The sequence below is a fragment of the Eutrigla gurnardus genome (genome assembly GCF_963514095.1).
Source record: "Eutrigla gurnardus genome assembly, chromosome: 11".
Classification (NCBI taxonomy): domain Eukaryota; kingdom Metazoa; phylum Chordata; class Actinopteri; order Perciformes; family Triglidae; genus Eutrigla; species Eutrigla gurnardus.
Genome location: NC_139925.1, coordinates 25,324,442 through 25,349,256, shown reverse-complemented (window position 1 = coordinate 25,349,256; position 24,815 = coordinate 25,324,442). Strand labels below are relative to the sequence as shown.

Here is a 24,815-nt window from a genome sequence, read left to right as displayed (position 1 = left end):
GTGACAGTAAATGCGATATAGCTCCACTGATTGGACTACCAACATTACCTTTTGGTGCAGGGAGACAGGTCACTATGCTGATCAACAAGCATAATCCATGACACTCTGCAAACAGAATCAGTGTCTAGTTCAGCCAACTGAGATAAGACAAGTTAAACAATGAAGAGGAACCATTTGCTGTCTCACCTCAACCACCCATAAAGCACAGCCATTGTGCTGTCAGTAGGTTTGCATTGTCTGAGCACTTCTTATATACAATCCTCCCAACCCTGCTAATTGATTGCTGATTTGGAGCAGCTGCTGGCCTGGAGGGAGGAGGTGTTGCCAGTCCAAAAAATTAACCTCACACAGTTTGTGAGGAGTCAGCAAGCCTGGATAAATCTAAGGCCCCATTTACATGAAGGGAAAGATATTTCCACTCGGTTTGGCCTTTGATTTACACAAAAAAACCTGTTTCTATCACAGAAAGCGATTATTTCTAAAAACTCTGGCAAAAATGGAGATTTCGGATAATGCTGGTTATGTGTCAACTGGAAGAAATGGGGTTTTAGGTTCTCAAGCATCACAGGAATTTGCTCGTGTTATTCGTTGTTGTGGATTCTGAGGATTCTGATTGGCTTGCATGGCTTTATCCTTCTCCCTACCCTGCCGCCCATAGGTTTGGCAGTTATAATGGCGCCCAACAGAGTATTTATGCAGGTTGATGCAAATGAAAACTTTTGAAAAGGATGTTGTGTGCACGATGTTATTTTTGAAAATGGAGGGGGGGGGGGAGGGGATATTAGTCTCTCTAAATACCCTGCTACGTGTAAACGTGGCCTAAGGCTTCCATTTTGTTTTCCCTCACTCTCTCTTCCCTTGTCCATCCAAACCCATGTCCCTGAAATTGGGAATACTCCCAACAATCCGGAATTATATCTTTTGCAAGGTTTTCTTTCCCAATTTCTTTTAATGTGATCCAATCCAGCGCAAACTTCTCTCTTCTAAGCTCCAGTGGTATGTCTCCTGCTTCTATGAGTATTGCGATAATGGGGGTTGATTTAATGGCTCCAATGCATACATGTAATGCTCTGTACTGTATTCTGTTAATTTTTTCCAGTGGTGTTTTTGCTGCTGCTCCAGAAACTATACAGCCATAGTCTATTTTTGACCTCATGCATGCCCTATATACACTCAACAAAAATATAAACGCAACACTTTTGTTTTTGCTCCCATTTTTCATGAGATGGACTTAAAGATCTAAAATTCATTCCAGATACACAATATTACCATTTCTCTCAAACATTGTTCACAAATCTGTCTAAATGTGTGATAGTGAGCACTTCTGCTTTGCTGAGATAATCCATCCCACCTCACAGGTGTGCCACATCAAGATGCTGATCTGACATCATGATTAGTGCACAGGTGTACCTTATACTGCCCACAATAAAAGGCCACTCTGAAATGTGCAGTTTTGTCTCACAGCAAAATGCCACAGATGCCACAAGCATTGAGGGAGCGTGCAATTGGCATGCTGACAGCAGGAATGTCAACCAGATCTGTTGCTCGTGCATTGAATGTTCATTTCTCCACCATAAGCCGTCTCCAAAGGCGTTTCAGAGAATATGGCAGTACATCCAACCGGCCTCACAACCGCAGACCATGTGTAACCACACCAGCCCAGGACCTCCACATCCAGCAGGTTCACCTCCAAGATCGTCTGAGACCAGCCACTCAGACAGCTGCTGAAACAATTGGTTTGCATAACCAAACAATTTCTGCACAAACTGTCAGAAACCGTCTCAGGGAAGCTCAACTGCATGCTCGTCGTCCTCATCGGGGTCTTGACCTGACTCCAGCTCGTCGCCGTAACAGACTTGAGTGGGCAAATGCTCACATTCGATGGCGTCTGGCACGTTGGAGAGGTGTTCTTTTCACGGATGAATCTCGGTTTACATTGTTCAGGGCAGATGGCAGACAGCGTGTGTGGCGTCGTGTGGGTGAGCGCTTTGCTGATGTCAATGTTGTGGATCGAGTGGCCCATGGTGGTGGTGGGGTTATGGTATGGGCAGGCATCTGTTATGGACGAAGAACACAGGTGCATTTTATTGATGGCATTTTGAATGCACAGAGATACCGTGATGAGATCCTGAGGCCCATTGTTGTGCCATACATCCATGAACATCACCTCATGTTTCAGCAAGATAATGCACGGCCCCATGTTGCAAGGATCTGTACACAATTCTTGGAAGCTGAAAATGTCCCAGTTCTTGCATGGCCAGCATACTCACCGGACATGTCACCCATTGAGCATGTTTGGGATGTGCTTGACCGGCGTATACGACAGCGTGTACCAGTTCCCACTAATATCCAGCAACTTCGCACAGCCATTGAAGAGGAGTGGACCAACATTCCACAGGCCACAATTGACAATCTGCTAAACTCTATGCGAAGAAGATGTGTTGCACTGCATGAGGCAAATGGTGGTCACACCAGATACTGACTGGTTCTGAGTCCCCAGACCCCCAATAAAGCAAAAAAATGCACATTTCAGGGTGGCCTTTTATTGTGGACAGTCTAAGGCACACCTGTGCACTAATCATGATGTCAGATCAGCATCTTGATGTGGCACACCTGTGAGGTGGGATGGATTATCTCAGCAAAGCAGAAGTGCTCACTATCACACATTTAGACTGATTTGTGAACAATGTTTGAGAGAAATGGTAATATTGTGTATCTGGAATGAATTTTAGATCTTTAAGTCCATCTCATGAAAAATGGGAGCAAAAACAAAAGTGTTGCGTTTATATTTTTGTTGAGTGTATGTCAATTATTGATTGTTTATCTTCAGTCAGTCATATTTGGCCACAACACTCAGTAGATTTATGATTTTTTTACATTTTGTTTCCAATTGTTTTATGTGTGCTTTCCATGTATACTTACAATCTAACCATTGACCCAGGTACTTCAATTCGTTGACTTTCTCCATTAGCTGCACATATAATGTTAACTTCTCAGCATGATATTTGCGTTTTTTTGTGAACATCATGTAGCAGGATTAACTTGTTGATATTTTGAACTCCCATTCATTTGACCTTCATTTGGCAGTCCTCTCTGTTTTAATACATGCAGTATCCTGCAAACTAATATCTTCTCCTTCCATTTGCATAAGTGAGATGTCAATGCTATGGGCCTATAATTACCAGGATGAGCAGGGTCCTTATCAGGGTTGTTAAATGGTAATATTACCGCACTTTTCCAACAACACAGTATCATTCCATCCCTCCAGATTTTATTAAAGGATCTCAACACTAGCTTGAATGATCCTACTGGCAGCTGTCGGAACATGGCGTAGCATAATTGATCTCGTTCTATGTTGAGTTCAGTCATTGTAAAATCCACATCCAAAGTTGATGTACCATCTTCCCTCTTTGACTTCACATGCTTATTCTCTCAGGCTGCTTGTTCTTTCTGCTGCTTATGGATATCAGTGAGGTGTTCACCACTGTGCACTGCCACAAATGCTCTACCCAACACCTCTACATTTTCTTTGTCAGATACTGCCATCTCTCCATCGATCAGTGATATCCTTTTCTCACTCATTCTTTTGAACATGGACCATATATCCCCTAGCTCTACTCCTCTGCCTATGGTGGAACAAAACCCTTTCCACTTTTTCTTTTGGTATAACTGTCCTACGTGCCGTGCCCCCTTTCCTTTGAAATTCGCTAATATTTTCTTGTGACAGGTTTTTCTTCAATGCTCTAAATGCCTTATTTCGTTCTTTTACAGCTCTACTGCATTCCTCGTTCCACCAAGGCACAACTTTCTTCCTACCCTTTGTTGTTGTTTTTGGAATACTCATATTTGCAACATTTAAATTGTGTTTTGTAATTTGCTTTTTGCATTCCTCTATGTGTCCTTCCAATGTAACCGGGTTTGCTGACTCCTCACAAACTGTGTGAGGTTAATTTTTTGGACTGGCAACACCTCCTCCCTCCACGCCAGCAGCTGCTCCCAATCAGTGATCAATTAGCAGGGTTTGGAGGATGGTATATAAGAAGTGCTCAGACAATGCAAACCTACTGTCAACACAATGGCTGAGATTCATGGGTTGTTGAAGTGAGACAGCAGATGGTTCCTCTTCATTGTTTAGATTTGTCTTATCTCAGTTGGCTAAGCTAAACACTGATTCTGTTTGCAGAGTGTCATGGATGTCATGCCTGTTGATCAGCAGTGTAACCTGTCTCCCTGCACCAAAAGGTAATGTTGGCAGTCCAAATAGTGGCGCTATATTGTGTTTACTGTCGCATAATTAACATTCAAAATGGAAATTGACGCATGTTCCGTCTCACCAGAAAATGGCTCACCAGGCTTTAGCAATCCTGCACCAAGTGGCTTTGTGGGCTGGCTGTCGACTTCTGGCTCTAGCTACCCAAATGCTGACAGGCTGGACAGTAGTGGCTCTCTTTCCAGTACCTCTGGTAGTATGTTGCAGTTCCCTGCAGCTCAGAATTCTAACAACAAGCCAGGCTCTGTAGGTTGGGGTGGTAGCTTTTCTGGTCCCCAAGCGACCAGCTCTATGAACAATGCTGGTGTGTCCAAAGTAGAGTATTATGCCCCTACAGGTGCCTATGACAGCCTAGCATCCACTGGGTATGGCAATAGTGGATATGGTAACACTCGTGTAAGCACTGGACTGGGCTCAGTAGGATTGGGTGGCTTCTCTGGTCCCCAAGCGACGGGCTCTATGATCAAAGGTGGGGTGTCCAATGCCCCAACAGGTGCCTATGGCAGCCTCTCATCCCCTGGGTATGGCCACAGCGGATATGGTAATGCAGGTTTAGGAACTGGACTGGGCTATGGAGGATTGGGTGGCAGCTTCTCTGGTCCCCAAGCGACAGGTGGTGCGTCCAATGCTGGTGGGGACTATGCTCCAACAGGTGGCTATGCTAGTCGGCCATCCACTGGGAATGATGCTAGATGGTATGGTGGCTATAGTAATGCAGGTGAAGGCACTGGACTCTATTACACCAACTCTGGGTCCACAGATGGTAATGGTGGAAACACTCAGTTTAATAATGAAGGTAATGTGGAGGAAAGCCCTGAGCCTGTCCTCACTGATCTGTCTGACCTGGAGCCAGTCTACGCATTCAGCTCCCGATCACGCTACCAGCGAGGAAGAAGCCAGTTCTACCAAACCCGCTACACTCCTGGGGAGGTCCCGTTGCCATCTGTTGCAGTGAGCAGACCTGAACAATCTTCCCAAGCGCCAGCCAAGGGTGGCTTTTGAGCATCTTGAAGGTATTAAAACTAGTGCACTCTGGAGAATTTGTCATTTGCCAAATTTGATCCACCTTCTGTCTTTTTCAGGATCCTGTTCATAAGACTTGATCCGGCTGAACATCTCCAAAAAAATAAAGTTGTTTCTCTTCAGTTTGGTCTTTTTGCCAAGTTGCTGTTCTACTGTGGATTCGATAATGGTCTAGTCAAATGGGATGTTATGGGTTAAAAGGACACTAACGCATTTCCACAATGCTTCATAATGCATTGACTCAAGGACCCATGTAATGTTGAGTGCAATGAAGGCAGACTCCGTGATTAACATTACTGTGCTCAACATTACCGTTTTGCCTGGGTTTAATTGTAATGGCTGGATGTGTCGGATATTTTGACTGGCATTTTGAGGTGACGACGTGCACATGTTGCCGCGTATGTAGCCACTTTACATTTGACAGAGTTAGCGGTCAAATGTAACCTTAACTGTACATGTCAACCTTACTAAATGTTTTTGAATCATGCTAGCGTAGCTAACATTTAAAAATATTTGCCTCCTTTATAACTTTAGTTTATGGATCAATGCTGCTGAAATCCAGCGATCAGCAGTAACTAAGCACTCATGTGGTCCTTTCCTTGGTAACTTGGCTTGTGATAAAATAACCTAGTTCATGGACTTTGTACTTTAGTTGACCAACATCTAAAACTGAACTGTCACCATCTCGACAGGCTACTGTTGGACATTGAAGTCCATCTCGACAGGCTACTGTTGGACATTGAAGTCCCAGTCAGCAAGTCCGGTGGCTCAAGAGCACTGTCAGATATTGAATGTTTACAACTCTCACGCTCCTCCCCCACAACCACTGAGCTCCTTCCCCTCGACTTTGTGCTCTTTGAAATCCTTTAGATCACGCCACATTTGAAACACTGGTCCAATGTTGACTCTGGTTTTATCACGGGCATGGTCGCATTTTTTTTTTTTTCCTTTTCCACCGGTGTTCTCTTTTCCTTGGTGGTTTTGGACCTCCTTGTTTCGGTTTTTAACGAGGAATTGGAAGCTTGTTGCTACTTCCCTCAGCCTCCCCCCTGTGATAGTGGAATGACCCGAGGGGGAAGGGGCTCTGTGTGCACGAGCGCCCTGCGTGCTGATTGGACAGGATGATCCGGGCGCTGTTGATTTTTGCAGAACAAACAGTGCAAGTAGAAGTGCGCTTTTTTTTCTTCTAAAACCGGGTTATCTTGTATTATCAGATGACAGGTCAACAAGTGATGACAAGTGTTGACCTGATAATACAAGCATTTATAAAAATTCAGCAAAACTTTTTCATACTCGCGTCAAACTCGCGTCACGGAAACAGCTTGGTTTCCGTGGCGCTAGCATTAGCAGCAGAGGATAGAAGCTCTCAGGCAAATGTTCTTTTAAATAAACTCCTGGTGTTTTCGAGTGTGGCTGGAGGCGAGAATCAGAAATGCTTTAGACATCACAGACAGCGACGGCGACAAGTGGAGCAAAATAATAGAGACTAGAAAGAGACCACATGGGGGAAACTGACTGAGCACAAACACAAATTTAGAATTAAATAAAATGTTTTCTTTTTTACTTTTCAATCTTTTTATGGTTCGGTTAATCTCATTTAATGGGAATGGGCTAAGGAGTACGCTAAACATCTTGAGAGTTTGCTCAGCCGATATCTGTTTACAAGAGACGCATTGGGATATGGAGTGTGTGAGGGCAGTGGAGAAGGAGTGGATGGTGGAAGTGTATGTGAATAATGGGGGAGTGAAGGGTCGAGGGGGCCATATTAACAAAGAGGGGAGTGATTGAGAATGTGAGAAAGTGTGAGGATGATGGCGAGGGCAGAATCATTGGGATTACTTTTGAGCAAATTGGGAAAACTATCAAACTAATTAACAGATACGCACCAACTGAGAAGAAGGGGAGGAGGGATTTCTTTAAGAAACTGGGGGGATGTGTGGTGAGGAGTGTGTTGTGGTGGGTGACTTTAATGTGTGGAGTGGGAGGCTGGATGCATCTGTGAGTGCATGTTTTAGGAGTGATTCTTTGAGGGGTGTGTTGATTGATGTGATGAAAGAGAGAGGGATGAGTGGTGTGTGGAGAGTTCTTTCCTAGAGCACAAGTAGTCAGAGGTGAGTTAAAACAGAGTAGGATAGATTTAGTATTAGCACAAAGGGCATAGCAGAGAGGATAGGTAGCATAGAATATAGCATGACAGCACTGAGTGATCACAAGATGGTAGGGTTTAGTATCGGGAGTGTAATGCAGAAGGGGGTGTTGAATGAAAAGTATAAAAGGAGAGTGAGAGAATGTCTAATAAGGAGAATGGATGAGAGTATGTATGAGGAGGATATAGGGAGGTGGTTGGAGAGTGTGAAAGGGGAAATAAATAGGATTAGTATAGGGCAGGGGTGCCCAACCTTTTTTAAACCAAGATCTACTGATCTGTTGAGATCTACTTGTTCACACAGTCATCCATAGTGTTTGCAGTGACATATTTATTTACAATGCACATAAGAAATCGACACATCCAGATGACAATTAATTAATTTTTCTACCTTAGTGTGACCTCTGGCACTGGGAAGAGGAAGCTAGTTTCTCATAGTCAGGGCAGTAGGAGCTGGTTGCATGTCTCAGGCAGGCCATAAGGTGGTCATCTGTCATTGTGGACCTGTACTTGGACTTGATGATCTTCATGTGAGAGAAGGCAGCCTCACACAAATAGGTTGATCCAAAAAGTGCTGTCAGGTTGAAGGCACATCTGAGGTTGGGATACTTTTGTTCCAGGAGTAGGTGCCAGAAGTCTCCTTTTGTGCCAGGTGTTGCCCTGGATTTGATCTCAATGTCACTTTGCAGTGTGAGAATCTCACTCTCAACTGCACAGGTTTCCAGGTGAAACAGTGATGCTACTTTTGAAGCAATGGAATCCACATCAATATCCTCCAAAAAAGGAAAACACAGATATCTGGCAACAGGCTCAATGGATGCAAAGTCAGTAAAACGCCTCTCAAATTCTGACAGGATGCTCTGAACTTGCTTTTCATAACGGGCTCCATCAAGCTGTGCAGAGTTTTTGCCCTGACGCTGAAGTTCTGCTTGCATGTGAGGAAAGTTTCGCAGGTCACAGCGTTGCAGCCTATTTGAAAGCAGCTGCAGCTTGCTTTTGAATGTGTTCACCGAACTGATCATGTTGATCACATGTTTATCCTGACCCTGGAGCTCTAGATTCAAATCATTGAGCATTTCAGTGATATCTGTCAGGAATGACAAGTCCAAAAGCCACTGGGAGTCCTCCAGCTGTGCATATTCTGTGTGCTTTGAAAGCTTCAGAAAGTCTTTAATTTCAGGTAACAACTCTGTGAACCTTGCCAAGAATTTACCTCTGCTGAGCCATCTCACGTCTGTGTGAAGCAGCAGGTCGATGTGTTCTGCGCCTGTCTCCTCCAGGTGAGCGCGGAATAACCTTCTCTGTAGACTCCTGGCCCGAACAGAGCACACTATCTTCATAGCAACATCCATCACTTCTTTCATGTTTAAAATCTTCCCACACAATGCTTGCTGATGGATAATACAATGATAATTAAGGATGTCTGGGAAAGATTCACTCTGTTTGCACAATGCAATGAACCCATTAGTTCGGCCTACCATAGCTGGTGCACCATCAGTTGTAATGGAGATGAGCTTGAAGAGGGGCAGTTTGTTCTTTTTAACAAAGTCCATGAGAGTGTTGAAAATATCTTCACCTCTTGTGTGTCCTTTCAGTGGCAAAATCGTGAGTAGCTCTTCTTTTGCACGCATGTCTTCAAAAACCATTCTGATGAAAACACATAATTGTGCCACATCCACCACGTCAGTTGATTCGTCGAACTGGAGGGAGAAACACTCACATGCATCGATGTCCATCTTCAGCTGTGATTCAACATCCTCTGCCATTCCCTCGCAGCGTCGTGTGACAGTATTCCTTGATAACTGCATGTCCTTGATGGCGGTAACGATCTCTGTTTTGTTTTTAAACTCGCCAAAAAGTGCATCAGCAGCCTCAATAAAGGCTTCCTTAACAACTTCGCCGTCCTTGAACGACTTCTTGTGTTTCGCAAGAACATGACTAACTCGATAAGATGCCGTTGTTGCAGCCTTACCCTTGGTGTTTGGTCTGGTAAAAACAGACTGCTGTGCGGCAAGCTGACTCTTCAATTCCCGCACTTTCCGAGAGCGTAGCGGTGTTTTAGCAGGAAAATCTGTCTCATAGCTTTTGTGTACTGTCTTGAAATGTCGTTCCAGATTGCCCTTCTTTGGTATGGCCACGCTGGCTTTGCAGATGAGACAGATGGGCCTTGAGTTTGAGTAGACAAAAAAGTAATCATCTTCCCACTCCGGGTGAAAATACGGTTACGTGAGTAGTTACACGATCCAAGTTTGGTTACACAAAATGAAACATGCCAATTTTTATAAGCGGATAACAAGGATAACTATATAGTATGGCGGAATAACAACTGGAAGCACTTCGACGTCGGCGCAGTAATATCATCACTCCGCTCCCCCTCTTACTTCCGTCAATAGAACCTACGTGACCTGCACGCCGTCGCCTGCACTACCTGTAGTAGTTTGTGCACAGTTGAGGAAGCAACATCATGGTTATAACGTGCATCGTATTTAAATAGGGACAACGTGGAAGTGCTTGGTCGCTTCTAACTTCACCCCCCTTTGGATCCCAAGGAATATACTGGGACAAGCGACATGCTAGCAAATTAGCGCTGCGCGGAGTGCGCGCAAGAGCCATTGAGTGCACGCACAGAGGAGAGGGAGGTATGTATCACCTCGTCTAAGATCAGAGCAGAACATAGTTCAGTATGGAAATGCGGTGGTGTTTTCCTTTAACAGAGCCCACAACCAAAGAAGCAGACGAGTTATTCGAAGCCGCAGGAAAGAATGCGGAAGCATATGCGGAGCTCATCCAGTTTCTCGATGATAAAAGCTTGTCGCTGGTGATGCGCGATGCTGCCGATGATGGGCGGGAGGCCCTGCGGATCCTGAGAAACTACTATCAAGGCAAAGGAAAGCCACGCATCATAAGCCTCTACACAGAACTGACTTCACTGCAGAAGTCAGACAGTGAAACTGTGACTGAGTACGTGATCCGGGCAGAGACCGCAATCACAGCGCTAAGAAATGCCGGTGAGACATTAAGTGACGGACTATTGGTTGCAATGGTATTGAAAGGTTTGCTGGAGTCCTTTAAACCATTCGCGATCTATGTCACACAACGAGATGAGACGATGCAATTTTCTGAATTCAAAACAAAGCTACGCAGCTACGAGGACACGGAAAAGATGCGGGCTGCAGATGACAATGTGATGAACGTGCGGCAGTGGAGAGCAAGACCTGCCGGAGCAGGTGACCGGGGAGCTGAGAGATCCGCCGCGGAAGTGGTGTGCTTCAGATGCGGCCTGAAGGGACACCTGGCCAGAGCCTGCCAGCGTAAACTGTGGTGCAGACACTGCAAGGGCACCACACACCGAGACACGACCTGCAGACGATACAGCGCGGGAACCGAGACGATGCACGAAAGGTCTCCGGGGAGACAGAGGACCAGGACAAGGAGCACTTCTTCCGAGTGAGCGTGGGAGCAGCAGATGTCGACGTGAGGGGCCTGATGGTTGACTGCGGGGCAACCTCGCACATCGTCACAGACCTGGCGAAGTTCAAGAGGTTTGATGACGGGTTCCAGGCCAAGTCACACTGCGTGGAGCTGGCGGACGGCACGCAGTGCAAACCTAGGTCAACACCTTGTGAACAGAAACTGAACTACACAGATGATGCTGCATTAATGAGTGATGTCTCAATGTACAGAGAAGCAGTGGGTAGTCTGATTTATTTAACTGTATGTACAAGACCTGATTTAAGCTTCGTTGTAAGTAAACTGTCGCAGTATTTCAACGAACCTACTGTTGAACATTTTTGTACAGTTAAACATGTGCATAGATATCTAAAAGGTACAAGTGATAAGAAGTTGTGTTATAGAAAGAGTGATGAAAACCTGGGTATACAAGCCTACAGTGATGCAAACTGGGCTGGTGATGTAAAAGATCGTTGTAGTACAACTGGGTATTGTGTATCTATCTCAGGGTGGCACTTTAGTGTCATGGAAGACCAAAAAGCAGCCCACTGTAGCACTGTCCACTTGTGAAGCGGAGTATATTGCTCTTGCTACTACCATCCAAGAGTGTCTGTACCTCACACAACTTTTAGATGGCATTGATAGACATGTGTATATGCTACCTATAGTTTTTGAGGATAACCAAGGCACAATTGCTTTAGCTAAGAATCCTGTTAAAAGACAGCGATGTAAACATGTGGATATTAAATACCACTTCATTCGGTCCGTTATAACTGATGGTAAACTGTCGTTAGAGTACTGTCCAACTGAGCAGATGGTTGCAGATCTAATGACCAAGCCTGCAACAAAATTTAAGTTAGCAAGATTTGCTGAATTTATGTTTGGGTATAACTGAAAGAAAAATAGAATGTATTGATGTTGATGTTTTCTGACTGAATGTAATATGAAATGTTTCTTTGTAATGTGAGAGCAAGTGGGGGTGTTGAGTGGTGCTCTCAATTATTCTCAATGATTTATTTATGTTTAATTGTCAGGACATTGACGGTGACATATGATTTAACTGTGAAGGGGAAGCCACCTGTCTGGTGGGCGTGGTTAATAAAAGAGCCCTCCTGCATGCAGCTGTGAGCAGTTGCGGTGCTGAGTGCCATGTGAGGCAAACTGAGCGTCTCTCTGGTCTTCCTTCCTTCTCCTCCGCGTTCGGTGCTGACAACGTGGGTTTTACACCAGTAGCCGCTGTATGGCTGCTCTGCCAACAAATACAATTCCAATTACTATATATCTGCATGAAAGTAATTGTTAAATATACAAATAGGCATATCGTTTGTTTTCATGAATGGCCGAGGTGTGTGGAACTTTAAATATTGCTCTCGCAAGGAATTTCGGGGGGCAGCGTAATCTCCTTTCCTTCGTTAAGGAAGATCCGTTGTATCCATACAGATGCACACTAAACATGAGGGTAGCCTCAGATATTTCAAAGCAAGAACGTAGGATGCACAGCAGGGTTGGAATTCCATCATTTCATGGGCAAGGCCATTAGGCCTTCACTTTCCTTTTTTTTAGGGGCACCAAGGCCACATGACAAGGCACAAAGGCCATTGAGTAAAATAAGATGGTTTTACCTTTCAGATTAATATAACATCCTAATTTATAACAAATACATATACACAAAGCAATTACTTGAAAGCAATAAAAAATAAAATATAAGTAGGCAATATGGACGTAGACTTTAATCGATCGTCTCATCATCGTTCAACCCCGCTATCGAGCAGTTTTATGACTGAAAATACTGTCGATGACTGTAGGACACAGCGGGATCCTGGGTTGGGTTTGGGCTTCAGACTCGTGGTGTGAGCGAGACTGGCACTTTTAGAATAAAAATGTTGCTCTCTGCAAAATTTGCTGCCTGCGCGTGGCCAAAACTCATGTTGACTAGAAATATGTGTGCACGCCAGAGTGTAACCAGACTGGTACTTTTAAAATAAAAATGCCACCGTGTGCATTCACTGCCCGCTTTCTCAGCTCCACTCGGGTGGCTGCAATTAGGCCCACTATGCTGCACATGCACTTTTTACATGGAACTTGCATGTGATGTTGATACGTCACCTGCGCGGCTCGCAGCGGCCATGAACGTTGTTACCCCAAACTTTGAAATACCCACCCTGATGCACAGAAGTTTATTTCATGCTCAGGCACACATGAGCCATCTCCCTTTACATAGCTGAAATGGCTTGCAATGCTCAAGGTGCATTATCTATAGGAGCATTAATATAGCAAACTATTGGCTAAGGGTTATGAATTAATGTGGGGGATTATTTTTTAACCCATCTCTTAGAGCAAAGCAACTGCCATTTGACTAGACTATTATCCAATCCACAGGACAGTAACATGGCAAAAAGACCAAACTGAAGATAAGAAACGACTTTATTTTTTGGAGATGTGTCCAGCCAGGCCAAGTCTGAAGATAAACAGGATCCTGTAAAAGACAGAAGATGGATCAAATTTGGCAAACGACAAATTCTCCAGAGTGCGCTAGTTTTAATACCTTCAAGATGCTCAAAAGCCACCCTTGGCTGGCGCTTGAGAAGATTGTTCAGGTCTGCTCACGGCAACAGATGGCAATGGGACCTCCCCAGGAGTGTAGCGGGTTTGGTAGAACTGGCTTCTTCCTCGCTGGTAGCGTGATCGGGAGCTGAATGCGTAGACTGGCTCCAGGTCAGACAGATCAGTGAGGACAGGCTCAGGGCTTTCCTCCACATTACCTTCATTATTAAACTGAGTGTTTCCACCATTACCATCTGTGGACCCAGAGTTGGTGTAATAGAGTCCAGTGCCTTCACCTGCATTACTATAGCCACCATACCATCTAGCATCATTCCCAGTGGATGGCCGACTAGCATAGCCACCTGTTGGAGCATAGTACCCACCAGCATTGGATGCACTGCCCGTCGCTTGGGGACCAGAGAAGGTACCACCCAGTCCTACAGAGCCTAGTCCACTGCCTGCACCTGTGTAACCATAACCACGGTTGCCATACCCAGTGGATGCTGGGCCTCCATAGGAACCTGTTGGGGCATTGTACCTGCCAGCATTGGACACGCCACCTTTTTTAATGGACCCTGTTGCTTGGGGATCAGAGAAGCTACCACCTAAGCCTACAGAGCCTTGTCCACTGCCTACACCTGTGTTACCATAGCCACTGTTGCCATACCCAGTGGACATTAGGCTGCCATAGGCACCTGTTGGAGCATTGTACTCTGCTTGGGACCCACCAGCAACAGACACATCCCCCTGGTTAAAAGAGCCAGTAGCTTGGAGACCAGAGAGGCTACTACCCAACCCTACAGAGCCTGGCTTGTTGTTGGAGTTCTGAGCAGCAGAGAACTGCAACATACTACCAGAGGTACTGGAAAGAGAGGCACTACTGTCCAGCCTGCCAGCATTTGGGTAGCTAGAGCCAGAAGTCGACAGCCAGTCCACAAAGCCACTCGGTGCAGGATTGCTAAAGCCTGGTGAGCCATAGTCTGGTGAGAAGGAACATGTGTCAATTTCCATTTTGAATGTTACTTCTGCGACAGTAAACGTGATACAGCTCCACTGATTGGACTACCAACATTACCTTTTGGTGCAGGGAGACAGGTTACACTGCTGATCAACAGGCATGACATCCATGAAACCCTGTAAACAGAATCAGTGTTTAGTTCAGCCAATTGAGATAAGACAAGTTAAACAATGAAGAGGAACCATTTGATGTCTCACCTCAACCACCCATAAAGCACAGCCATTGTGTTGTCAGTAGGTTTGCATTGTCTGAACACTTCTTATATACAATCCTCCCAACCCTGCTAAATGATTGCTGATTTGGAGCAGCTTTGGAGCAGGAGGTGTTGCCAGTCCAAAAAATGAGCCTCACACAGTTTGTGAGGAGTCAGCAAGCCTGGATAAATCTAAGATCCCGTTTACATGAAGGGAAAACACAGATATTTCCACACGGTTTGGCCTTTGATTTACACGAAAACCCTGTTTTTATCACAGAAAGCGATTATTTCTAAAAACAATAATGGAGATTTCGGATAACGCCGGTTATGTGTCAACTGGGAGAAATGGGGTTTTAGGTTCTCAAGCATCACAGGAATTTGCTCGTGTTATTCGTTGTTGTGGATTCTGAGGATTCTGATTGGCTTGCATGGCTTTATCCTTCTCCCTACCCTGCCGCCCATAGGTTTGGCAGTCATAATGGCGCTCAACGGCGTATATTTATGCAGGTTGATGCAGATGACAACTTTTGAAAACAATGTTGTGTGCATGATGTTATTTTTGAAAATGGAGGGGGGGAGGGGGGAATATGAGTTTCTCTAAATACCCTGCTACGTGTAAACGTGGCCTAAGGCTTCCATTTTGTTTTCCCTCACTCTCTCTTCCCTTGTCCATCCAAACCCATGTCCCTGAAATTGGGAATACTCCCAACAATCCTGAATTATTTCTTTTGCAAGGTATTCTTTCCCAATTTCTTTTAATGTGATCCAATATGCCAGCGCAAACTTCTCTCTTCTAAGCTCCAGTGGTATGTCTCCTGCTTCTATGAGTATTGTGATAATGGGGGTTGATTTAATAGCTCCAATGCATACATGTAATGCTCTGTACTGTATTCTGTTAATTTTTTCCAGTGGTGTTTTTGCTGCTGCTCCATAAACTATACAGCCATAGTCTATTTTGGACCTCATGCATGCCCTATATATGTCAATTAGTGATTGTTTATCTTCACTCCAGTCAAATTTGGCCACAACTCTCAGTAGATTTATGATTTTTTTGCATTTTGTTTCCAATTGTATTATGTGTGCTTTCCATGTATACTTACAATCTAACCATTGACCCAGGTACTTAAATTTGTTGACCTTCTCCATTGGTTGCTCATATAATGTTAACTTCTCAGCATGATATTTGCACTTTTTTGTGAATATCATGTAGCAGGATTTGCTTGTTGATATTTTGAACCCCCATTCATTTGACCACTTTTCCATTTTCCCTATTGCTTTCCTTATGTTCTCTAAAACATATGTAACATTCCTTCCCCACATCCATATGGTGCCATCGTCCGCATATAGCGCTGATTTGATGCATCCATCTAAGTTTGAAAATATGTAATTTATCATAATGTTAAACAATAAAGCGCTAATTGCACTCCCGTGGGGAATACCATTGTCTACATCTAACTCCTCAGATACCTCTGTTCCAACCTTTACTCTGATTGTCCTGCCTGTAAAAAACTCTCTGTTCTAGTACATGCAATATCCTGCAAAATAATATCTTCTCCACCCATTTGCATAAGTGAGATGTCAATGGTATGGGCCTATAATTACCAGGGTTAGCAGGTTCCTTATCAGGGTTGTTAAATGGTAATATTACTGCACTTTTCCAACAACACAGTATCATTCCATCCCTCCAGATTTTATTAAAGGATCTCAACACTAGCTTGAATGATCCTACTGGCAGCTGTCGGAACATGGCGTAGCATAATTGATCTCGTTCTATGTTGAGTTCAGTCATTGTAAAATCCACATCCAAAGTTGATGTACCATCTTCCCTCTTTGACTTCACATGCTTATTCTCTCAGGCTGCTTGTTCTTTCTGCTGCTTATGGATATCAGTGAGGTGTTCACCACTGTGCACTGCCACAAATGCTCTACCCAACCCTCTACATTTTCTTTGTCAGATACTGCCATCTCTCCATCGATCAGTGATTTCCTTTTCTCACTCATTCTTTTGAACATGGACCATATATCCCCTAGCTCTACTCCTCTGCCTATGGTGGAACAAAACTCTTTCCATGTTTTCTTTTTGGTACATTTAACTGTCCTACGTGCCCCCTTTCCTTTGAAATTGCTAATATTTTCTTGTGACAGGTTTTTCTTCAATGCTCTAAATGCCTTATTTCGTTCTTTTACAGCTCTACTGCATTCCTCGTTCCACCTCGTTTGTTATTCTTTTTTGGAATACTCATATTTGCAGCATTTAAATTGTGTTTTGTAATTTGCTTTGTGCATTCCTCTATGTGTCCTTCCAATGTAACCAGGGGGGTATTCCAGAAAGCGGGTTATGTGAAAACTCAGAGTAAGTTAACCCTGAGATGAGGGAAACTCTGGGTTTTCCGTTCCAGAGAGAGAAGTAACTGAAACTCTGAGTCAGTCACCATGGTAACAGACTCTGTGAACATAACCTGCTCGCTGGCAGGTTTACTTGAAGAGACTCTGAGTTTCTACCCGTCTCCTCCCACATGAACAAAGCTGACATGGATTGTCCATTCATTCCTAATCCGATAGACTTCGAAGCGCAAATAATTCGGAATGTTTTACGTCGCGAGAGAATCTTCCGACCCAGGATCGATGTCCTGTCATTTCCTGAGGAATTTATTTTTGAACGCTATCGTTTTTCATCCAACAGTATAATTTATCTTGAGAACATACTCCGGCCATACATAGCCAATCTCACACACCGCGGACGTGCGCTCACGTCACTGCAGATTTTATGCATAGCACTACGTTTTTTTGCCAATGGTAGTTTCCTTTACAATATTGGGGATGCAGAGAATTTGGGAAAGGCAACAGTGTGTAGAGCGGTGAGAAAAGTTACCCTCGCGCTGAAAAGTCTGTTACCAATGATGGTGGTGTTCCCCGGACACAAACCTGTCAGAAACATCAAAGAGGAATTCCACAGGATTGCAGGTGACTGATGTAGAATTTTTTTTTTTTTTTTAAATTATGATATACATTCTGCTGCGACCTCAGAGTGGGGTCAGTAGCTTAATCAGATGTCATTTTGCAGGGCTTCCAAATGTGATAGGGTGCATAGATGGGACACAAATTCCCATTACTGCACCTAAAAACAATGAAGGGGATTATGTGAATAGAAAGTCCTTTCACAGCATCAATGTCCAGGTATATGACCTACCATCTTTTAAAAAAATATGTACATGACAATATATACAGTACAATACAAGTAACTCATATTATCCTCTGCATTGTGAAGATCATATGTGATGCAGCCTACATCGTAACAAATGTAGAAGCCAAGTGGCCAGGCTCCGTGCATGATTCCCGGATCTACCGGGAGTGTAGCCTGAGCAACAGATTTGCACGTGGTAAGGAAGCTAAAGCTTTGTACAAATGTTCTTTTGTCTCCCCTTTTAATGCACTCAACTGTGTCCACTATAATTTCAGGAGAATTTGATGGCTACCTACTGGGAGATCGAGGCTATCCCTGCCAGCCCTCTCTCATGACCCCTTACCCTGACCCTGAGCCAGGGCCACAACAACGTTTTAATGTGGCCCGCTGCAGGACTAGAGCCCGGGTTGAGATGACCATTGGCATAATCAAATCCCGGTTCCAGTGCCTGCGTAAGCTCAGGGTCACCCCAGAGAGGGCATGTGACATCATTGTGGCCTGTGTTGTTCTCCATAATATTGCAACTATTAGAGGAGAGCAACACCCTGCCCTACAAAGAAATGACCCTGAGGATGAACACCCCATCCACCCTGCAGCAGATGTCCGGGATGGAAGGGCTGTCAGGGATCTCATAAGCAGAAATTACTTTGCTTGAAACAGTCAAATAAAGACAAATTCATGTGTTATTTGGATCTTCTTTATTCCCTATAAGTACAAAAGCAACAGTTAGGATTTGTAATCTAGCTCCAACCATTAACATATTCACCTATTTCACCAATGCACCCACCTCAATTGGCGTTCCAGTAAGAGAATTTCAAGGTCTGTTTTTCTTATTTTGCGATCCAGGTAAACCATTTCCTTTTCTGTTTTTTCAATAGTCCTCATGAGGTGCACTCTGTATAACTCCTTCACTGGTAACTGGGAAACATATGTACAACATTTAATTGCTACAGTTCTACATACAGATTTAACATGGTATTGACCAAAAATCTCACTGTATCAAGCTGTGCTGTGGAAGTTGATGGACCCTCCTCACGATGCCCAGCTATGTTCTGTTGAAGGACAAGAATGTGCTAGTTGTTTGTCCATTCTCTGTGCTCATCACTTCAGTGTAGGTTACATGTCAAACTATATTCCACTCGACAATGTAAAGGAATGTGAATGGGTAGAACACTGCCAGTAGCTATACATAATATTAAGACAAACTTCAGTAGGCCTCTCTGGATCTCTCCCTGTGGCAGCAGACAGCGTTTCTTCATCACCATCGTCACCATCCTCCTCCTCCTCCTCCTCCTGTGATGCAGGAAAATAAACTGTTTCAGATTACTTTGAGCTACCATCTGATCAAGATCTGAGTATGGAATACTTACAGCTGCAGGGTGTTCAACTGTTTCAGTTGGAGGCTGAACTAAGCAGATGACACCATCCTCAACTGTTGGGTGGGGATAGATATAGATATATAGATTTTAAAAGTAGGATAGATGGATGTGTTTTTCTAAAAAATGTTTTATTTTTTTAAAAGACACAAGTGTGTACTTGCATCTGATGTAGGCACTTGTGTCCTGGTGGGTGACAGGTTCAGATGAGCTTCCCCCAGGGATGCCTTCAGCCACCGGTTGGCCATAGTTTTGGCTGAGGGCCATCTCCTCAGCCTCTGTCAGAGGTGGTGGAGGTGGCCCTCCACCTGTTTTTCGGGCTTCTGCCTTCTTTCTGTTGGCTGAGCAGAACTCAAATGTTATTTTTTTTTAACTTAGTATTTTGAGTGTTCCTGTACACATCGTCATATTTTAAATGTAGATATAAAATAAAAATGTGTAAACATTGCATCAAGTTTTAATCTACTAATTGGTGTATTAAGTGGAAGGACGTGTTAAAACAGAATTTGGTTAGGGGTTTACATTACTATTTGAAGTAGCCACTGAATTAATATTTTTCTTTCATAATTAAAAAAAGAAAATCAAAGTGAGGTGCAATTTCACATGCCGCACGCAAAACATGTCTTGCCTTTTTGAATGATGTTTTTATATTTCAGTTTTAGCTGCTTCCAAGTCCTTTTTTCCCCTACTGGACTGCACCTAAATGGAAATCAGATTTTATTCCTTTTTACATTCATAACTGCGCCCATGTGCTACGTTCTTACAGTTAAATGTTAAATAAATAGAATAGTTCAAACTTACGCGTTCACTCGGGCAGCAATTTCCTCCCATGCCGTCTCTCTCTCCTTTGCCGCTGCAGCGGTGTTAGATTTTCGGCGAAATATGTGCTCATATTCTGCATATGCCTGCATTAGTACCTCCAGCTCCATTGTAGTGAAATAACTCGATCGCTTTTTTTGTGTTGTCATGGTGACACTCGTGGGATCAGGGCTCCATTGGCGATGGCTTTTTATAGTGGTTGTGCACGCGTGTAACTCGAGGTGAACATACTCAGAGTTGATTGAACTAATTCAGATCAGCTGTTCTGGAACCGGATACTCAGAGTTTCCCATCTCAGAGTAAGTCAACTCAGAGTTTAGGGATAGACTCAGAGTTTATTTAACCTCCTTTCTGGAATACCCCCCAGGTTTGCTGACTCCTCACAAACTGTGTGAGGTTAATTTTTTGGACTGGCAACACCTCCTCCCTCCAGGCCAGCAGCTGCTCCCAATCAGTGATCAATTAGCAGGGTTGGGAGGATGGTATATAAGAAGTGCTCAGACAATGCAAACCTACTGTCAACACAATGGCTGAGATTTATGGGTTGTTGAAGTGAGACAGCAGATGGTTCCTCTTCATTGTTTAGATTTGTCTTATCTCAGTTGGCTGAACTAAACACTGATTCTGTTTGCAGAGTGTCATGGATGTCATGCCTGTTGATCAGCAGTGTAACCTGTCTCCCTGCACCAAAAGGTAATGTTGGTAGTCCAAATAGTGGAGCTATATCACGTTTACTGTCGCATAATTAACATTCAAAATGGAAATTGACACATGTTCCATCTCACCAGAAAATGGCTCACCAGGTTTTAGCAATCCTGCACCGAGTGGCTTTGTGGGCTGGCTGTCGACTTCTGGCTCTAGCTACCCAAATGCTGACAGGCTGGACAGTAGTGGCTCTCTTTCCAGTACCTCTGGTAGTATGTTGCAGTTCCCTGCTGCTCAGAACTCCAACAACAAGCCAGGCTCTGTAGGTTGGGGTGGTGTCTTATCTGGACCCCAAGTGACCGGCTCTATGAACAATGCTGGGGGTTCCAATGCCCCAACAGGTGCCTATGGCAGCCTCTCATCCCCTGGGTATGGCCACAGTGGATATGGTAATACAGGTGTAGGCACTGGACTTGGCTATCGAGTATTGGGTGGTAGCTTCTCTGGCCCCCAAGTGACGGGCTCTATTAACAAAGGTGATGTGTCCAAAAGAGGGTACTCTGCCCCAACAGGCATATATGGCAGCCTAGCATCCACTGGGTATGGTAATACAGGTGTAGGAACTGGACTGAGCTATGGAGGATTGGGTAGTAGCTTCTCTGGTCCCCAAGCGACAGGCAGTGCATCCAATGCTGGTGGGTACTATGCTCCAACAGGTGGCTATGCTAGTCGGCCATCCACTGGGAATGATGCTAGATGGTATGGTGGCTATAGTAATGCAGGTGAAGGCACTGGACCCTATTACACCAACTCTGGGTCCACAGATGGTAATGGTGGAAACACTCAGTTTAATAATGAAGGTAATGTGGAGGAAAGCCCTGAGCCTGTCCTCACTGATCTGTCTGACCTGGAGCCAGTCTACGCATTCAGCTCCCGATCACGCTACCAGCGAGGAAGAAGCCAGTTCTACCAAACCCGCTACACTCCTGGGGAGGTCCCATTTCCATCTGTTGCCGTGAGCAGACCTGAACAATCTTCTCAAGCGCCAGCCAAGGGTGGCTTTTGAGCATCTTGAAGGTATTAAAACTAGTGCACTCTGGAGAATTTGTCGTTTGCCAAATTTGATCCATCTTCTGTCCTTTTCAGGATCCTGTGCATCTTCAGACTTGGTCTGGCTGGACACATCTCCAAAAAATAAAGTTGTTTCTGCTCTTTAGTTTTGTCTTTCTGACAAGTTGCTGTTCTACTGTGGATTCGATAATGGTCTAGTCAAATGGGATGTTATGGGTTAAAAGGACACTAACACATTTCCACAATGCTTCATAATGCATGGACTCAAGGACCCATGTAATAAGTGCAATGAAGGCTGAATCTGTTATCCTCTAACATTACTGTGCTTAACATTACTGTTTTGCCTGGGTTTAATTGTAATGGCTGGATGTGTCGGATATTTTGACTGGCATTTTGAGGCGAAGACGTGCACATGTTGCCGTGTATGTAGCCACTTTACATTTGACAGAATTGGCTGCTTAGCGGTCAAATGTAACCTTAACTGTACTTGTCAACCTTACTAAATGTTTTTGAATCATGCTAGCGTAGCTAACATTTAAAAATATTTGCCTCCTTTATAACTTTAGTTTATGGATCAATGCTGCTGAAATCCAGCAATCCGCAGTAACTAAGCACTCATGTGGTCCTTTCCTTGGTAACTTGGCTTGTGATAAAATAACCTAGTTCATGGACTTTGTACTTTAGTTGACCAATACCTAAAACTGAACTGTCACCATCTCGACAGGCTACTGTTGGACATTGAAGTCCCAGTCAGCAAGTCCGGTGGCTCAAGGGCACTGTCAGATATTGAATGTTTACAACTCTCACGCTCCTCCCCCACAACCACTGAGCTCCTTCCCCTCGACTTCGTGCCCTTTGAAATCCTTTAGAACACACCACCTTTGAAACACTGGTCCAATGTTGACTCTGGTTTTATCGCGGGCACGGCCGCTTTTTTTTTTTTTCTTTTCCACCGGTGTTTTCTTTTCCTTGGTTGTTTTGGAACTCCTTGTTTCGGTTTTTAACGAGGAATTGGAAGCTTGTTGCTACTTCCCTCCGCCTCCTGGACGGCAGGATGAGGGAGCTGAGTGCCATGGTTCCAGCTGAGAGGAGAGACGGTGGAGGAGAAGGAACGAGTGCGGCTGGAGGCGAGAATCAGAAATGCTTTAGACATCACAGACAGCGACAGCGACAAGTGGAGCAAAATAATAGACTAGAAAGAGACCACATGGGGGAAACTGAATGAGCACAAACAAAAATTTAGAATAAAATAAAATGTTTTCTTTTTTACTTTTCAATCTTTTTATTGTTCGGTTAATCTCATTTAATGGGAATGGGCTAAGGAGTACGCTAAACATCTTGAGAGTTTCCTCAGCCGATATCTGTTTACAAGAGACGCATTGGGATATGGAGTGTGTGAGGGCAGTGGAGAAGGAGTGGATGGTGGAAGTGTATGTGAATAATGGGGGAGTGAAGGGTCGAGGGGGCCATATTAACAAAGAGGGGAGTGATTGAGAATGTGAGAAAGTGTGAGGATGATGGCGAGGGCAGAATCATTGGGATTACTTTTGAGCAAATTGGGAAAACTATCAAACTAATTAACAGATACGCACCAACTGAGAAGAAGGGGAGGAGGGATTTCTTTAAGAAACTGGGGGGATGTGTGGTGAGGAGTGTGTTGTGGTGGGTGACTTTAATGTGTGGAGTGGGAGGCTGGATGCATCTGTGAGTGCATGTTTTAGGAGTGATTCTTTGAGGGGTGTGTTGATTGATGTGATGAAAGAGAGAGGGATGAGTGGTGTGTGGAGAGTTCTTTCCTAGAGCACAAGTAGTCAGAGGTGAGTTAAAACAGAGTAGGATAGATTTAGTATTAGCACAAAGGGCATAGCAGAGAGGATAGGTAGCATAGAATATAGCATGACAGCACTGAGTGATCACAAGATGGTAGGGTTTAGTATCGGGAGTGTAATGCAGAAGGGGGTGTTGAATGAGAAGTATAAAAGGAGAGTGAGAGAATGTCTAATAAGGAGAATGGATGAGAGTATGTATGAGGAGGATATAGGGAGGTGGTTGGAGAGTGTGAAAGGGGAAATAAAGAGGATTAGTATAGGGTATAGTAGGCAGAAGGGCAGGTTCGAGAGGGAAAAAGAGAAGGATAAAGGGAGAGCTAAGAGAGAGGAGGGAGTTAGACAGGGAAGAAGGGCATGATTTGGAGGAATATCTAAGATTGAAAGATGAACAGGGAGAGATAGAACATATATCAATGTTTGATTTATCATCAATTGCTGGCTGCCGAAAGCAGGACACTACTAAAACAAGGAAACGCAGCAGGAGAGGTGGTGTGCGAAGGCGTCTAAGGAAAAAGCCCTTTCGACAACCACTACCATTCATCATGCTTGGCAACGTGCAGAGTGTACGGAACAAGGTTGAGGAACTTCGGGCAAGTGTGCAACACCTGTCAGATTATCGTCAGTCTTGTCTGATCTATCTGCCGGAGACCTAGCCTGAGACAGACCCGGACTCTGCCATCGACTTGGAGGGCATTACTATCTCCATTGGTGATGTAAGGACACTATTTTCCCAGCTTCATGCCAGGAAATCACAAGGACTAGATGGGTTCAGCTGCAAGGTCTTGAAGGGATGTGCGGATTCATTGGCAACCCTATTTCAGAAGCTGTCAGCACTCAGTGGACGCTGGACTGATACCAGCCCAATGGAAGCGGTCCCTTATTATACCTAAACATAATAGGCCTAAAGAAATGAATGATCCAACCAGTTGCATTAACCTCAGTTCTCAGAAATGGCTTGAAAATATATTGTTAAAACATCTCCTGAATGAAGTTTCACCATGCCTTGACTCACACCAGTTTGCTTACCAACCAAGAAGAGGGGTGGATGATGATATCTGGAAAGGCCTAGTACCTTTGTTAAGATCGTCTTCATTGATTTCAGCAGTGCATTCAACACCATACAGCCCCACCTGTTGGTAGGTAAACTGGCAGAGCAAGGCGTTAACCAAAAGCTCATGATCTAGATCAACAGTTTTTTTTAACAAACAGGACACAACAGGTTATGTTTAACTCGACCTAAAGGC

The 24,815-nt window shown here is 44.3% G+C and overlaps 1 protein-coding gene and 2 long non-coding RNA genes across 4 annotated transcripts in view; 2 read left to right on the top strand and 1 right to left on the bottom strand.

Moving 5' to 3' along the window:
• The window catches only part of zic2b (zic family member 2 (odd-paired homolog, Drosophila) b), a 214,702-nt gene that overhangs the window by 73,414 nt on the left and 116,473 nt on the right, over positions 1-24,815 (top strand). The window lies entirely within an intron of this gene.
• LOC311020924 lies at positions 17,259-18,456 on the top strand. The gene is made up of 3 exons (XR_014597957.1): positions 17,259-17,824; positions 17,916-18,027; positions 18,107-18,456. It is a non-coding gene; the product is annotated as an uncharacterized lncRNA (long non-coding RNA).
• LOC311020923 lies at positions 18,507-19,544 on the bottom strand. Its single transcript, XR_014597956.1, has 4 exons — positions 19,372-19,544; positions 19,202-19,263; positions 19,038-19,118; positions 18,507-18,883 (listed from the first exon to the last, which is right to left on the bottom strand). It is a non-coding gene; the product is annotated as an uncharacterized lncRNA (long non-coding RNA).